The sequence below is a fragment of the Pelodiscus sinensis genome, chromosome 31 (assembly GCF_049634645.1).
Source record: "Pelodiscus sinensis isolate JC-2024 chromosome 31, ASM4963464v1, whole genome shotgun sequence".
Taxonomy (NCBI): domain Eukaryota; kingdom Metazoa; phylum Chordata; order Testudines; family Trionychidae; genus Pelodiscus; species Pelodiscus sinensis.
Window position 1 is genome coordinate 13,740,021 of NC_134741.1, and position 14,724 is coordinate 13,754,744.

Below are 14,724 nucleotides of genomic sequence, written 5' to 3' on the forward strand. Positions count from 1 at the left end.
ATAGAAACATTGGAGGAGTCGGATTTATCATCCATAAGGATTGGTCTTCGAAAGTCATATCATGCCAGTTAATATCATCATGTGTCGGTGTGCTGCATCTTCAGATGGAGTCAAAAGCTACCCTCAAGGTCATCCAGGTTTATGCTTCCACAAGTGCAAGTGAGGACAAAGAAGTGGAAGAATTCTACCAAGAGCTCGAAAGAGCTCTCATGCAAAAGTCTACTTACACTGTCATGATGGGAGATTTTAACGCCAAGGTCGGGTGAGGGAAAGCTGGTGAAAAGTTCATAGGGAGATACAGCTGTGGCAAAAAGAATGAAAGAGGAGAAAGACTGGTAGCGATGGCAGAAATGAACAAACTGTACACGGCAAACACCTGGTACAAAAAAACCCCCCCACAAGAACGTGGGCACTGACGAAGAGAGAAGAGCACAAGTTATGTTGGGAATTTCCCTTCTGGATCATATTCTAAATGAAATTTTGGGGCAACATCTGCTCCACTGAGCCTCTGAGGTGGGAGTGGTGAGGGGATTTGACAGGGGCCTGGCCCTACTTTCCTGCCACCTTCTCATGCTGGTCACAAGGCGTCCACAGCTGCCCATGTGCTGGTGGGTGAGGCCTTCACTCAGTGTTTGGCAGCCAGGGCGGGGAGCAGCCTGGTCGGGTGTGTCTGTGGCTCTGCAGCCATGTATAGACCTGGCCCTGCCCCCCTCTTCCCTTGCCTCAGTTGCTGTGTGGCTTCTGAGCCTTCCCTTGGAGCTGTCAGTACCAGCCCTCCCTGCTCAAGGTGCCTAGGGGAAGAAAGGGAGCTGGGCTCCAGCCTAGTGCTCTTTCTGCTTCCCCCTGACTCCAGCCTGGCCCTTGGCCTCTTTTCTGCCATCCCCATGGGGACCAGGGGAAAAGCAGGAGGTGGGTGCAAGGGCCACACTCGTGGGCATCAGGTGGTGCCACAAGAAATGTTCCTTGTCGGCCTGGCTGGAACATGGAGCCACTTGAGTATGCTGTTAGCACCAATGTGCCCCACTGGCCAGTCTGAGCGGAGAGCCAGGGACAGTCCCTGCAAACCTGGGATCATTGGCCAAGGCTGCTGCTCTTGTGTCTGTGCTGGGATTCCCTCTGATAACCACTCCATCACAGAACCACCCTTAATGCCTTCTCCTGCTGTACTTAAACTTGGACAAATATGCTGGCCCCCTGCCACTTTCCCAGTGTTGGGAGTAAAGGTCTAGAGAAGTAGCGGTGGGTAATGGGTCTCATTCCCTGCTCTTCCTCTTCCCCAAATGCCTTGGCCAAAGAGTAATACAATATTTATCCAAGTTTAAGTACAGCAAGAGAAGCACTAAAATGTGTTTCTGTGGTGTAGTGGTTCTCATGTTTGCCTAACATAGGAAAGGTCCTTGGTTCAAAACCAGGCAGAAAAACAATGTCTTCTCTTATTGCTCCTGCCCAGGTAAGCCCAGCTCCTGCTGCCTGACCTGTGTGTGGGATGATCCCAACTCCCACATAACAGAGAGTGGTGACATCAGCTTAGAATGCCCCTTGGTGCCAGCCTGGGGAAGGGAGATGAATCAGGCCAGGCACCTGTTGGAGGCTTGTGGCTTGGCCTTCCCTGCCCTCAGAGGCTTGTGTATGGGGCTGACTCCTGCTGCTGCCTCCCTTGTGTGATTGGCCCAAGGAGGATGTGAGGCAGGACTTTTACTGATGTGGCCTTGGTTCAAGTCCCATTTGGGGGAAAACAGTCTTGTCTGTTTTCTTGAAAGCCTTCTTTAGAGTGTAGACATAGCAAAAACCTGCATTCCCTTTCCTTTCCCCCAGCAACTGTTGTGCTACAAAGAAGAGATAGGAGAGGTCAGGCTGCCTAACATGAAAGGTTCTGTGGTGTGATGGAAAGTGTGTTGGACTGCTAAGCTGTGTGGCCTGTCAAAAGTTGTGGGTTCAAATCCCTCCCCACAGACCCATTTCAGCTACCTGAGCTGCTTTTACAAAAGAAGCTGGCCTTGTGTGTGGACAAAAGGGTCTAGAACTATGGAAGAAGCACAGGGCTGGCCACCAGGAGCTACAAGTCTGTACCCCACAGGAAAATGGGTGTGCAACCTCCACCTCACACAGGCAAGTGAAAACTGAGGTGAGAAAAAGAAAGTCTTTGCACCTTTCCTGTCCCCTGGTCCTGCTGGGCTCTGATTGCATCCAGCCTGAGCTAAGCTCAGGGACCATGCAGATGACCTGCTGCACAGCTATGATGCCATCAGATCCCTCCCACTGGTCCGCTCAGTCACTCAGTACATGCCAGGGAGCCAAGTGATTGTGCCTTTGAGTGGCACTCTCTGCCAGCCAATCAGCTTCATGAGGAGGGGCAAAGGGCCACTTGAGCTAATTCCACTGTTTGTGCGGATGTGTCCCACCCAGAGGTAGAGGTGGAGATGGCCAGGAGCCTGTTACAAATCTGCCTGGTGCACATTCCTACCTTCCTTTGTGAACACAACATACATCGGGGCTTGAATTAATGGCCACCTTCCTTTGTCACAGATCATTGATCCTTGTGACTTTCAGGTAACTTCGTACAGCAGCTGTTTAAACATAATGTGCTTCAGCCCTGTCTCCAGCTTGGCTTTCCTCCTCTGCCTCATTCCTGCCTCTTGACTTCCTTGGGCAACTAAAATAAGTGAGGCAGCAGGAAGAGCCCACCCCCAAACAGGGGAAGCCGAGCCACAAACAGGAAAGTGTTCTGACTCATCGTATTTCCCCAGGCTGGCCCCAAGGTGCATTCTCAGCTGATGTCACAACCTTTGGGTTTATCCAAGGCAGCAGGAATTGCATTTATCTGGCCATCAAGGGGAGACAGAGTCACAATGAGAGAAGACACTGTTTCCACTTAGCTTTGAGCCAGGGACTTTTTGCATGTTCGGTAAATGTGATAAGCACTACACCACAGAAACACCCTTAATGCCTTCTGCTGTACTTAAAAGTGGACAAATAATATGTTACTAACTCTTTGGAGGGCTTGGGGGAAGAGGAAGAGCAAGACACCTTCCCCCCCTCCCACCCTTCTCTAGACCTTCACTCCCAACACTGGGAAGGTGACAGGGGCCCATGTGCCTGGGGAGGGGTCACCCATGTCACAACCCCAGCATTTCCCCCCTGCAGGGATGATCCTTTGGGACAGGCATAGATTCCCCACCCTCTCACCCAGCTCCTCTCATATTCTAGGGTGGAGCAGCCCACAGGAGTAGAGCTGAGCCTTGGGGTACTGGGCCAGAGGCAGGGGTTGTGGGAGCTGAGAGTTTGCCTCAGACCTCAGGGACCCAGCATGAGGCACCATCCCAGGCATCTCTCTGACAGGAACAGAAGGGGATTGACAGGGAGTGTGTCTCAGAGGTTGTGTAGCTTGTTGCCCTGGTTAGCTGCTGCCAGTGGCCCTGCAGGACAAGATGAGCTTTGCCTGCTCCCATCAGCCGGAATCTCTGCCCCATTTCCTGCCTTCCTTCCCAGGCTGACCCAGTGACCAAAATGGACTGAGGCTGGGAAGAAGATGAGTGGAGGGCCCAGTCACCTCTTTACTGTTTGACTCCTGATCCTGGTATGACATGCTCCTCACCAAGCACTTAGGATATGTCTAGACTGCAGCCCTTTTTCAATAAAGGGATGTAAATGAGATATATGGATATTGCACATGAAGTGGGGATTTGTATTTCCAGTGCTTCATTTGTATAACGGCAGCCACTGGTTTTTTTTAAATGGGTCTTTTTTGGAAAAAAGCGGCAGTTTTGCCGTAGATCTTTTGAAAATAAAAGACTTTTTTGAAAGATCCTATAAGCCTCATTTTTTAAGGATTTTCTTAAAGAGGTACTTCATAGAAAAAGGTTGAGAAAAACTGTGCTGGGCACTGCAGGCTGGCCTGTTCTCTTTTATCTCCCTGCTCTGGGGCAGGGAGGCCAGAAGAAGAAGAACCAGGCTGAGCAGTTTGCAAGGAGCAGGCAGGCAGGAGTCCTGGTGGGAGGAGGGAACAGCAGAAACAGACCCTGTGCAGTCCCAGCCTGCTGGGAGGGGGCTCTGTCCCCCTCAGATCCCTCCCTCTCCTGGGGGCTGGAAGAGACTTGGGCCCTAGGCTCAGCTGCCTTCACCAGTGTCAGGAGAAGAGGCTCATGTCTTGACCTCTTGCCCTCATTGTCCACTGATCTAATTAATGACCCATTCTTGCTGCCTGTGGTCTCCAGCTGAGACAATCAAGTGAGTTTCTTTGTCCTCCAGCCCTGCAGAAGTTGGCTGCTGAGTTTCTCTCTTGTCTAGCTGACTGATCCTAGGTAGGTCACATGAGACTACCCAAATATGCCCCCATCAGCCATCACCCTGAGCCACAGCTCTTGTGCTCATTTCTAGAGCCAGCATTGGGTGGGTGTTAGCTAAGGAAGCAGCAACTCCAAGGAAGAGCTAGTTGGAACAGTTGCTAATCAGATTACCATGATTGGTTAGTGCCAAGCAGCAGCTGAAAAGCATGACATGATGCTCAAAGACTGGAGTAATTCCAGGTGAGGGGAAGATATCCCTGCCACATGTTGGTAAATGCCAAAGCCTGGGATTGAACCAGGGACCTTTAGAGCTTCAGGCTAACACTCACCCAACTGAGCTACTTTGGCTGCTTCAATTAAATTTCTTTAGCATGTAATTCTCTGTCCACATGTTTGGCAGCGGTGCTGCACAAAATGGATGTTGTCATGCCCTGCCCAGAAAAGCAAGACTGGCCTTTCCACAGTGCCCGTCTCTCCCAGCCCAGAACCAAGGTTCCCTCTAAGCCAGGCCTGGGCAATATAGGCCAGCGGGCTGGATCCAGCCCATCAAGTCACGGCTTTCCCCATCCCTGCATGCCACTGAGAACAGGTACTGCTGAACCATTAGTGTCCCTGCTCCCAGCACAATCCCATTCACTGGTTTCTGGCCATGTGAAGCACCATCCGCCCCCCACACACTCAGGGTCTTATTCATTGACCCAGATGGCCTCTGTAGCCTGTACAGGGAAGGGCAGGAAGGATGCCTGAGAAATGTGCTGGGCTGCTGGCCAGGAGTGAGCCAGGTAAGTCTCCTCTGGCGCCCCAGCCCCTCCCTTCCCTCAACCCACTGGTACCCCACATAAACCAAACCCTCTGTCTCCCTCCTGAACCCACACCCCTTCCAGATCCTGCCCCCCATACCCTGCCCCAGGTCACAAGCCAACCCCTACAACCATTCGTGTACCCCAGTCCTCTGCCCCAAGCTCCTGTCTGCACCAACCTGAATCCCAGAGCCCCACCTCCTCTGTTAATAGCATGGAAAAGTGCAGCCCTGGGAGTGGTTCCCCATCAAAAGTCATTGCCCACCCCTGCTCTAAGCTGTGCAGCAGCCCAGCCCCACAGCTGCTTATTGAGCCCTGCCCAGCCAGGGGCTCAGGACTCTGCCCACGGAGCTGCCCTGTCTTCTCCAGAGCCCTTAGGCTGGCACTGAGGAGGCCTGAGTCCAGGCAGTGCCCAGTGGAGCCCAGTGAGGGCAGAGGGAAGGGCTGGTACTTGGGGGTGGGGCCGGGGGCTGCTCTGAAAGGCTGCAGGTGCTGTTAGACCCTTTTGTCCTTCCCTGTCTCACCCCAGTGCTGAGCAACACTCAGTGTCAGTCTGAGCATCTGTCCTGCTCTGGAACATGTCTTTGTGGCAGGAACCTGCCCAGGGGGCTCTAGCAGTGAGGCCCCTCCCTGGCAGCACCAAGCAGTGAGAGCTGAGTGATGGGGGGAGGCAGGACCAGGGGAGAAGTCTCCATAACTGTGTAAGAGGGAGACTCTGCCCTGGCCAATGGGGAATCTTTGCCTCTCCAGTGTGCCCAGGGTCCATTTTCCATTGCCCAGAAGGGACAAGAACAGAAACTAAACAGAACATCAGAACAGCCAGACTGGGCCATGCCAGTTGCCCAACTAGCCGAGGATCCTGTCTCACAACAGCAGCCAATTTCATTGTCCCAAGGGAATTCTCAGGACAGACAGTTATTAAGAGATCCCTCCTGTCACCCATTCCCAGCTTCTGGAATACACCAGCTAGGGACACCTGCCCTGTGCATCCAGGTTAAATGCCATTGATTGACCTTTCCTGCATTAAATTATCCAGTTCTTTTTTGGACCTTCTTGTAGATTTCACCTTCACAACATCCTCTGGCAAGGAGTCCCACTGAGCACAAAAATGCTTCCTTTTAGTTTATTTTTAACTTGGTTACATATCAGTTTCATTCTGTTGGCCTGTTTCTTGAGTGGGAGAAAAAATAATTTCTGATTTGCTTTCTGCACCCATCATCATCACCCCTGTCCCATCGCCCCTTTCTTGACCCTTTTCCAAGTTGAGAAGAAGAAGTTCCATTAACTCCTGGTAGCTGCTTTCCAAAGAAGAAGCATTTCCAGTGGAGAAGATGCCAAGGCCAATACCTCTACACAGAGCCCCAGGAAATACCAATGGACATTGGGAAAGCTATCTCTTGGGCACAAAGGCAGCAATTTTCCAATGGAGCTACTTTTGCTCCACCTGCAACCTGCCTCCAATATTCCTGCCACTGCTTAGCCCAGGAGGGCTGGTGTCCAGCAGCTCTCTGCCTCACCGTGGCTGACTTTAAGCAAGAGCAAGTAGGAATTGGGGAGAGGGGGGACTACTGGAGCCACTTAGCCCCCTGGCTGGCTCTGCCAGTAAAAAGAAAAATGGGGATTTCCCCCAACACTGGAAAATGTGGATATCGCTCCTACTGCCTTTCACATGCAAAGCAAGTGCTCTACCATTTGAGCTAATTCCCCTCCTGTATTTAATATAGCCTTCTTGGAGGCTTCTTACTGTCTCTGCAGGGACATCTGCCTTCTAGGGTCAGTTAGTCCTGGGAAATGAGAACTCTCCAAAAAGCCCACAAGGGCAACTCTCAGGAAGGAGACTCCGTGCAGCAAAGCCGGGGGGGGGGGGGGGGGGGGGGCTCTGAGATGGCCTCTGTACTGAAGCCTGTCCCACCTGGCCATTGTCATGGACTCTCAGTGAGGTCACCGCCTCCCTACCTCCATTAGCCAATAAAATGCGGTGTTGCAGAAGCCCCTTGTGATGTCACTGTCGCAGGTAATCCTTAGGCTGGGGTGGTCTTGAGTCCAGACAGTTCCCAGCTGACCCCAGTGAGGGTTGCAGGAGGGGCTGGTTTTTGGGGTAGAGGCTGGGTGTTGTTCTGAAAGGCTGCAGGTGCCGTTAGATCATTTTGTCCCTCCCTGTCTCCTACTAGTGCTGAGCAACACTCAGGCTATGTCTACACTACACTGTTCTTCTGGAAAAACCTATGCAAATTTTGAAACTCAATTTGTGTAGCTTTTTCTTCTGCTTTTTTTGGAAGAGTCTTTTCCGACATTTGGCCTGTGTACACTGGGCAAGTCACACAAGGTAGGCAGCAGGCAGAGGTGGCCCAAAACACCAGCCTCCCAGGGCAGGGGAGGCCAAGCCACAAGCCTCCAGCAGCTGCTTGGCCTGATTCATCTTGCTTCCCCAGGCTGGCACCAAGAGGCATTATCAGCTGATGTCACCACCCTTTGTCACGTGGGGAGTTGGGCTCATCCCAGGTACAGGCCAGGCAGCAGCAGCTGCACGTACCTGGGCACCCAGGGGAGCAGCAATAAGAGAAAATGCTGTGTTTCTGAACCAAGGACCTTTTGCGTGTTAGACAAATGCGATAACCACTGTACCAAAGAAACATATCTCAGCGTTGCTGGAACTTGGCTGACTGTTCTGTTCCTAGCTCTTTCTAAAACCCTGCTCTGCCTCTTGTTCTCATGGAAGCGACTAACCCGAGCTGCCAGCTCCTCATTTCCTCATCAGCTTTGTAGCTCAAATCTGGAGTTGCTGTGGAATGCGGTGAAGCTACAGAAGCTGACGGGGGACAATGAGCTGGTGGAGGGTTATTTTTTCTCCTCCCTGGGCTGATGTGATTAGAACTGAGAAGAAAATCCTTTTCCCTTCTCCTCAGAAGATGGAAATTGCAGTTTGTTCTCTCTTTGGTTCTACTAAAGCTGGACCCCCAGGACTAGACTTTTTCTTTCTAAAACCCTGATGAAAGCTGAGAGTGAATTGCCTGTACATGGAGAGTGTGAATTAAAAATGGGCATCACCCAGCAGGGGGCTTGAACCCATGACCCTGAGATTAAAAGTCTCATGCCCTACCAAGAGAGCTAGCCAGGTTGTGTGCAGCAAGCTTCCTTAAACCCAATCACCAGGTAGCAGGAGACAAGTATTCTCCACTGCTTGACTCAAGGCTCTTTCTTGCCCCTAATGGGGTTTTTTTACTCTTTGGGGAGGTTTGAGCTCAAATCCCACTCTCAACACACCCACTTCTTTCCCCGCAAGGAACAGCCCCATTTCCATCTCTCCAGTGGCAGGAGAAGGGGCTGGGTTCAGGATTTCTTTTAGCGCAGCAGCAAGGGAAGATGGAGAAAATTCAAACCCCTTGGCAGCTTTGTTCTCCTGGCACCAAGTGTGACAGGAGGGATGTGAGCTGGGGCACTTCCCCCCCAGAAGAGGTGTTTGCGTGCACCCAAGGGCAGCAAGAATTCAGGCCCTCAGGCGAGTGCATTGGGGACAATGTGTGAGCCCTTCCATGAGCATTTTCTCCTCCCACTGGGGAAGGCAGCTGGGCAGGACCAGCCTGTAGCCCACGTCCCTTTCAGCCCCAGGTGAAGGAGATAACAGAGAGGGAAGGAATGTCCAGGGCCAGAGTCTCCTCCCAGCAGTCTGGCCCTGCACAGAGTCTGTGCATGATGGAACCTCTCCCAGCAAGATTGTGGCCTGTTCTCTGCAAAGTGCTCAGCCTGTTTCATTTTCTGCAGGAACGAGTGGCATCCAGCGCCCTGTTCCCCACTGACAAGTGTGTGTCCTCTTCCCCCCCTTTCCACAGACACAGCAGGCCAGAGGGCTATGCACCTCCAGTGGCCCCTTCCTACATTGCTTCCCACAAAGCCGGGGTGCAAACCTACTGGGCCAGGCCGTGGCAGGAGCACTGACTGGAGAAAGATTGCAGATGGAGCAGAATTAGCTTAACTGGAAAAGTGCAGCTGACCCAGTGGCCGAAAGGGGCTGCAGCTGCTGCTGAAAGGGAAGAAGCTGGGAGGCAAGGTGCTGGCAGCAGGAGATTCCGGCTACCTCTTTGCCCTGGGTCTCAGTGCACCATGTCAACTGCCAGCCCACTTGACCAAACCTCAAATCAGCTGGACTAGCCAGCCCACATCACAGTGAGTCACTAGTGGCCCCATCAGAGAAGAGCCATTGGCAGCTGCAGAGACATCCCTGCAGGTGCTGGAGGCACCTTTCTGAAAGGGCCATTTGTGAACTGGCTTTTCATAGGCCAGCTAGCTCAGTTGGTTAGAGTGTGGTGCTAATAACACCAAGGTTATGGGTTCAAGTCCTATGCTGGCCACCAGTTAGCAGCCTGCTATGGACAGCAAGGTGAAAGGCTGGGACCTCTGTAGGAAGTAGGCCAGAGAGCTGGTAGAAGGAGGCTTCAACGTAACAGAAAGGGCCTTGTCCTGGCTGGCTTTCCCTAATTGCAAAACTCTTTTCTTCTCTCCATTGTCCCCAATGGGGTGACCTGATGCCCAAATTTCTGCTGCTGCAGGGGGCAGGCTCCTCCAGCCCAAGCCACAGAGGGAGGCTCCTTATGTCCAGGAGGCCTGGACCATGTGCCTGGCCCACAGCGCTGCTGCCAACCATCTGGCCACCTGCGTGAGTGTGGCTGTGTTCTTGCGCAAGAAGCCACTAGTGTAGACACAGCCTTCGTGTGCAGAGCCGTTCTGCTACTTATTGTCAAGAGGGGTTTTCTTGTGTGTGAAGGAGCAGTGTGATAGTCCACGCTTAGCGTCATTTGCATATTGCTTGCACAAGAGCCCGCTAGTGTAAATATGGCCCCTGTGCTTTCTGTCTAAGCTTAAACATTTTTCTGTGAAGCAGGGAGATTCTAGCGCCTTCCTAGGCAAGTGAGTCACCACAACCTTAGTGGGACCTGCAGGTGAAATGTTGGTTTGCTGCAAATCCTCGGTAATGCCAGCGTTTGACTTCCTTGGCTGTGTCTACACTGTGTATTGTTGTGCAATAAGATATGCAAATAAGGCATGGGGATGAATATTGTCACACCTCATTTGCATACCTAATGAGCCCTCCTTTTTGCAGCACAGGCTTTTGTGCAAGAAGGAGCTGTCTACACTGTTCCTTCTTGCTCAAAAATACCCTCTTGTGCAGAGCCATTCCTCTACTTATTTTCAGGAATCCTCATGCTACTTGGCAGGAAAATCCAGTTCTGACCAGTCTCTGAGTGGCCAGTGCCTGAGGGGATCCAACATGGATCCCTAGGTCACAGGTCACAGGCTCCATTTAGTGGCCCCAGTTATTGACCTAAACACCGTCATAACACGACAGCTACGGCTACACTGCAGCCTTCTTGTGTAAGAACTGTTTTGTTCAAAAGTGCTTATGCAAAAGGTCTTTCACAAGAGCACATCCACACTGGTATGTGCTTTTGCACAAGAGCTGTGCTTTTGTGCCAGAGCCTCCATGGCAGTGTGGACACTCTCTTGTGCAAGAAAACTCTGATGGACATTTTAGTCATATGGGTTTCTTGCACAAGAAATTCATGTTGCCTGTCTACACTGCCCTCTTGTGGAAGAGCTTATTGCTCATGGAGAGAGGAATAACTCTTCTGGAAGAAACCCTGTTTTCCAATGCTGTACTGTACATTTACTTGTGCAAGAACACTTGTGCAGTGTAGATGATGTGCACATTTTTGTGCAAGATCAGTTTTTCTCAAGAAACCTGCACTGTAGATGTAGCCTAAGGGTTTATATTCATTTAAAGAGTTCATTTACAATGGAAGTCCAGGAAAGGTGAATGTCTCCATTAAATAGACACTCTTACAGGTGGCACTTAGGTTTGAACCAAGGACTACCTGATCTACAGTCAAACATTCTACCTCTGTGCTACACCCTCATGCGAAACACATGTCTGCAGCCAGTATTGAGAACTGGGCAGGGAACAAGAGGCTTTTGTAGACAACACATCTCAGGTGGATCGGACCCTCACTGACCCCAGGTTGTGACTGGTCCTAAGAAGGAGTTTGTCCTGAAAGCAGAAGAGTTGGGGCAGGACAGAGGTTATGTCCACACAGAAAAGTTCTTTTGGAACAATGGCTGTTATTCCAAAATAACAATGCAAGAGTCTACACAGCAATTCCCTTATTTTGAAATAACTCTGAAATAACGGACCTCTAATTCCAACTTCTGTCAACCTCATTGTACAAGAAAAATAGCTATTTCAAAATGAGGTGTGTGTAAATGCTCCACTTCTGCTATTTCAAAATAGCCCCTCCCCAGGGCCATTCTAAGTTATTCTTCTTGGGGCTCTATAATGGAGAAAACTTGTCTACATTAGGGAACGCCTCCTTGGACTCATTTTGAGGTTTCCCTGCAGTATAGACGTGTTATTTTGAAATAACTATTCCAGAATAGCTTATTCCAAAATAAATGTGCAGTGTAGATGTAGCCAAAGAGTCCTGAGAAATGAAGCAGCTGGAGGGAAGCTAGAAGTGCAGAGGCCAGTCTGAGACCTGCGTGTCCCAGGAGTCTACAGCACCTCCAATGTCTAGGTACTGTGATGTAAGGGGCAGCACTCAGAACTCTGAATCTTGCAATTTGAGTTCAAATCTCAGTGGGACCTGCAGGGGCTGGGGTGGCTGCTGTGAGGTCCTCAAGCTTTCCTGCTTCCTTGTCCTGAGGTTCACCAACAGCAATTTTCCTCATCTCAGGCCATTGGACCTGACTGAGCAGACTTGTGCTCAGATGCCTGATGCCATCACAGTTACAGGGCAGGTTGCCCATCTGACCTCTGAGCTCAGCCCATGCTGGAGGCAGCCAGAGAATGTGAGCAGAACAGAGGAGGGGAGGGAGGATTTGTATGTTTTGGGAAGGGTCCTGGCTCCCAGCCGCATACCTTGGGGTGGCGGAGTCTCCCTCGGTGCGCCGGAGGCTGATCCTGGCAGAAACCACCATGGTTGGAGACCTCCTGGACTACAACAGGGGGGACTGGGTGGATCCCCGAGCACTCGCTCAGCTTATGGGGCTCTCCATCCCCCGAACCTCCCTGTGCCTACTCCAGGAGGTGAAGGCGGCTTTGCCGTGGCCCGCTCTCGACTTCCTGCAGCGGTCCATGCAAGAGGGTATGCCCCGCCCCTCCCTTCCTGCAAACTCTCCGTCCCTTATTATCGGACCCATGTTCTGTGGGCCCCCCCAGCCTCTCCATCCTTGGACCCCCAGCTGGCTGCAAAATCTGCAGCCGGTCTGCTTTCAAACCGCGCCGAGACAACATCTGTACACGCTCATGCTCCACACCTTGCATTTCCCCACCCTCATGTCCCGCCCCGATACTAAGTGGCGGGACGATCTAAGACCCATAGAGGGTGGGGAACCCCGATGAGCCAGCATCTATTCCGATCTAATTCCATGGCCCATCAGGGACATCAGTTGGCGGATGCTTCATGGAGCAGTGAGCACGGGTGTGTACTTGGCGCAGTGCATCCCTATCCCGGACACCTGCCCCTTTTGCGGCGTGAGGGAGAACCTGGTGCACGCTTATCTTGAATGCGTCAGGTTGCAGCCCCTATTCTGGCTCCTCCAGAACCTCTTATTGAGGTTCTGGCTGCACTTTTCCCCTCACCTTTTCCTGTACACACACCCTATCCGTGGCCCCACAAAGTCGCGAGACCTCGACAGCATTGAGGCGCAGTGGGCGCTGTCCTGGGTTCTCTGCTCGGTGTCCCCATCTGGTTCCCTAGTTATAAACCTTTAGTCCGCACTCCTTGCCCCTTTCGTTATTATTTGTCCCCAGTAATAAATTGGACATGGGTCCAGTCATCCCTCCCGCAAGGCTGGGGGAGGGGCTTTTAGAAAGTGGGCAGGCTTCACCCGCCCACTCTCCCGTGCTTCAAATAGTGCCACACACCTTGGGACAAAGACCAACAGCCCCACACAAAGTGCCTTGTGGGAATAAGAGTTGGGGCAGCAGAAAAGGGGCTTGCCCCTCAGCACCAGTGAGCAGGTGGGAGAAGATGGGAGTGAATCCTGCTACCTCTCATGTGCAAAGGGAGCACTAACCCACTTGCAACTCATCTCTCGAGCTCTGGCCTCCACCAGCCCCAGCAGCTTTGTGCCCCAATAGGTGGGTTTTTCATAGAGCAGGGAGAAAGAGGGAGGGGACTCTGGATGCACAGAGTCCCCGGCTCTGCCTGTGAAAAGCAAGACCAAGGGCTCAGCAGAAACTTCAATTCCACTTTGTGCTTCTTGACTTTTTCAATCTAAGGACTTTGAAGAAATGTTTCAAACACTTGTTCCAGTGGCACAATGGGTCAGTGCACAGTACTTATGCGACAGTATTCGTAGAAGATATGCTAAGGTTATGAATTCAAACCTCATCTAGCACAGTGGTTTTTAGTCCCTGCTGGGTTGTCCCCTTGCAGAGGTTCCCAAACTTTTCAGCATCACGCCCCCCCTTTTTCATTTTTGAAAAACCCTCATATCCACTTCCAAAATAGCAGCAAACTTGTTGAGCAAAAAAAAAAAAAACCAACTTGATGGGTGAAGGGCTGGGTCACCTCATGCTCCTCCCTGGAATTTCTTCACGCCCCCTCTGGGGGGCACACACCCCAGTTTGGGAACCTATGCCCTGCAGTGAACACTGGGGGAGCTGGGATTCTACCCCAGAGGATGGGATCACTGAAAATTCCCACTTCATATATTATGGCCTCACCAGAGTGAATACTGGGGGGCCAGTATCCGAGGCCAACTGGAGAGGGTTGGACCTTTGATCCTCTTTCTGCCAGGGTCTTGTTGCACATCTTCCCCACCCCCGTCAGCAGCCGCAGCCCCTTTCAGCCACTGGGTCAGCCCAGGAAAATAAGCAGGAAATGGGACAAAGCAGCCTGTCTCGCTACTTTGTCCCATTTCCCACCTCACTCCATGAGCTTCTCCAGTGGCTGAAAGGGATGGTGGCTGCTGATGGGGGAGGGCGCAAGAAAATGGTCAAGAACGTCCCTGGCAGAAAGAGGGTCAAGGGTCCAACCCTCTCTGTGCCACTTGGCCTTAGATCCTGGCCACCCAGCTTTCACTCTGAAGAGGCCATAATATGTGAAGTGGGAATTTTCACTGATTCCTTCTCCTCTGAGCTGGAATCCCAGCTCCCACAGCATTGACTGGAAGGATCCAGCCCAGCAGGGTCTAAAAGCCACTGCTCCAGGTGAGGTTCAAACTCACAACCACAGCACATCTCCTACAAGTACTGCCTTAGAAGTATTGTGTACTAACCCATTACACCACTGGAGCAGCTCTTAAAACATTTCTTCAAAGTCCTTAGATTGAAAAAGTCAAGAAGCACAAAGTGGAATTGAACAAGTGGGGCAAGAAGATCAGTTCTGAAGGATTTGCATAAACCAACACCTCCCCAGAAGGTCTCACTGAGATTTGAACTCAGCTTGCAGGAATCAAAGTTCTGCTTGTGTGGGAGGCTCTCAGCTCATTGATATGCCATTCTCCTTGCTTGTTTCAATCAACTGCTTCACCTCTCCAGACCTTGCCTCATCTGCAGGTGGCCTCATGGGAACGATCTGGCTCCCTCTTTGGCAGAGGAAGGAGAAACGTTGCCATGTGTTTCACACGTTGGCACTGCA

The 14,724-nt window shown here is 51.6% G+C and overlaps 2 non-coding genes across 2 annotated transcripts; one reads left to right on the forward strand and one right to left on the reverse strand.

The window, feature by feature from the left end:
- Window positions 1-4,561: 4,561 nt before the first annotated feature.
- TRNAF-GAA (transfer RNA phenylalanine (anticodon GAA)) lies at window positions 4,562-4,634 on the reverse strand. The gene has a single exon. It is a non-coding gene; the product is annotated as a tRNA-Phe (tRNA).
- A 4,727-nt stretch (window positions 4,635-9,361) lies between these two features.
- On the forward strand, window positions 9,362-9,435 carry TRNAI-AAU (transfer RNA isoleucine (anticodon AAU)). Its single transcript has one exon. It is a non-coding gene; the product is annotated as a tRNA-Ile (tRNA).
- The last annotated feature ends 5,289 nt before the right edge of the window (window positions 9,436-14,724 follow it).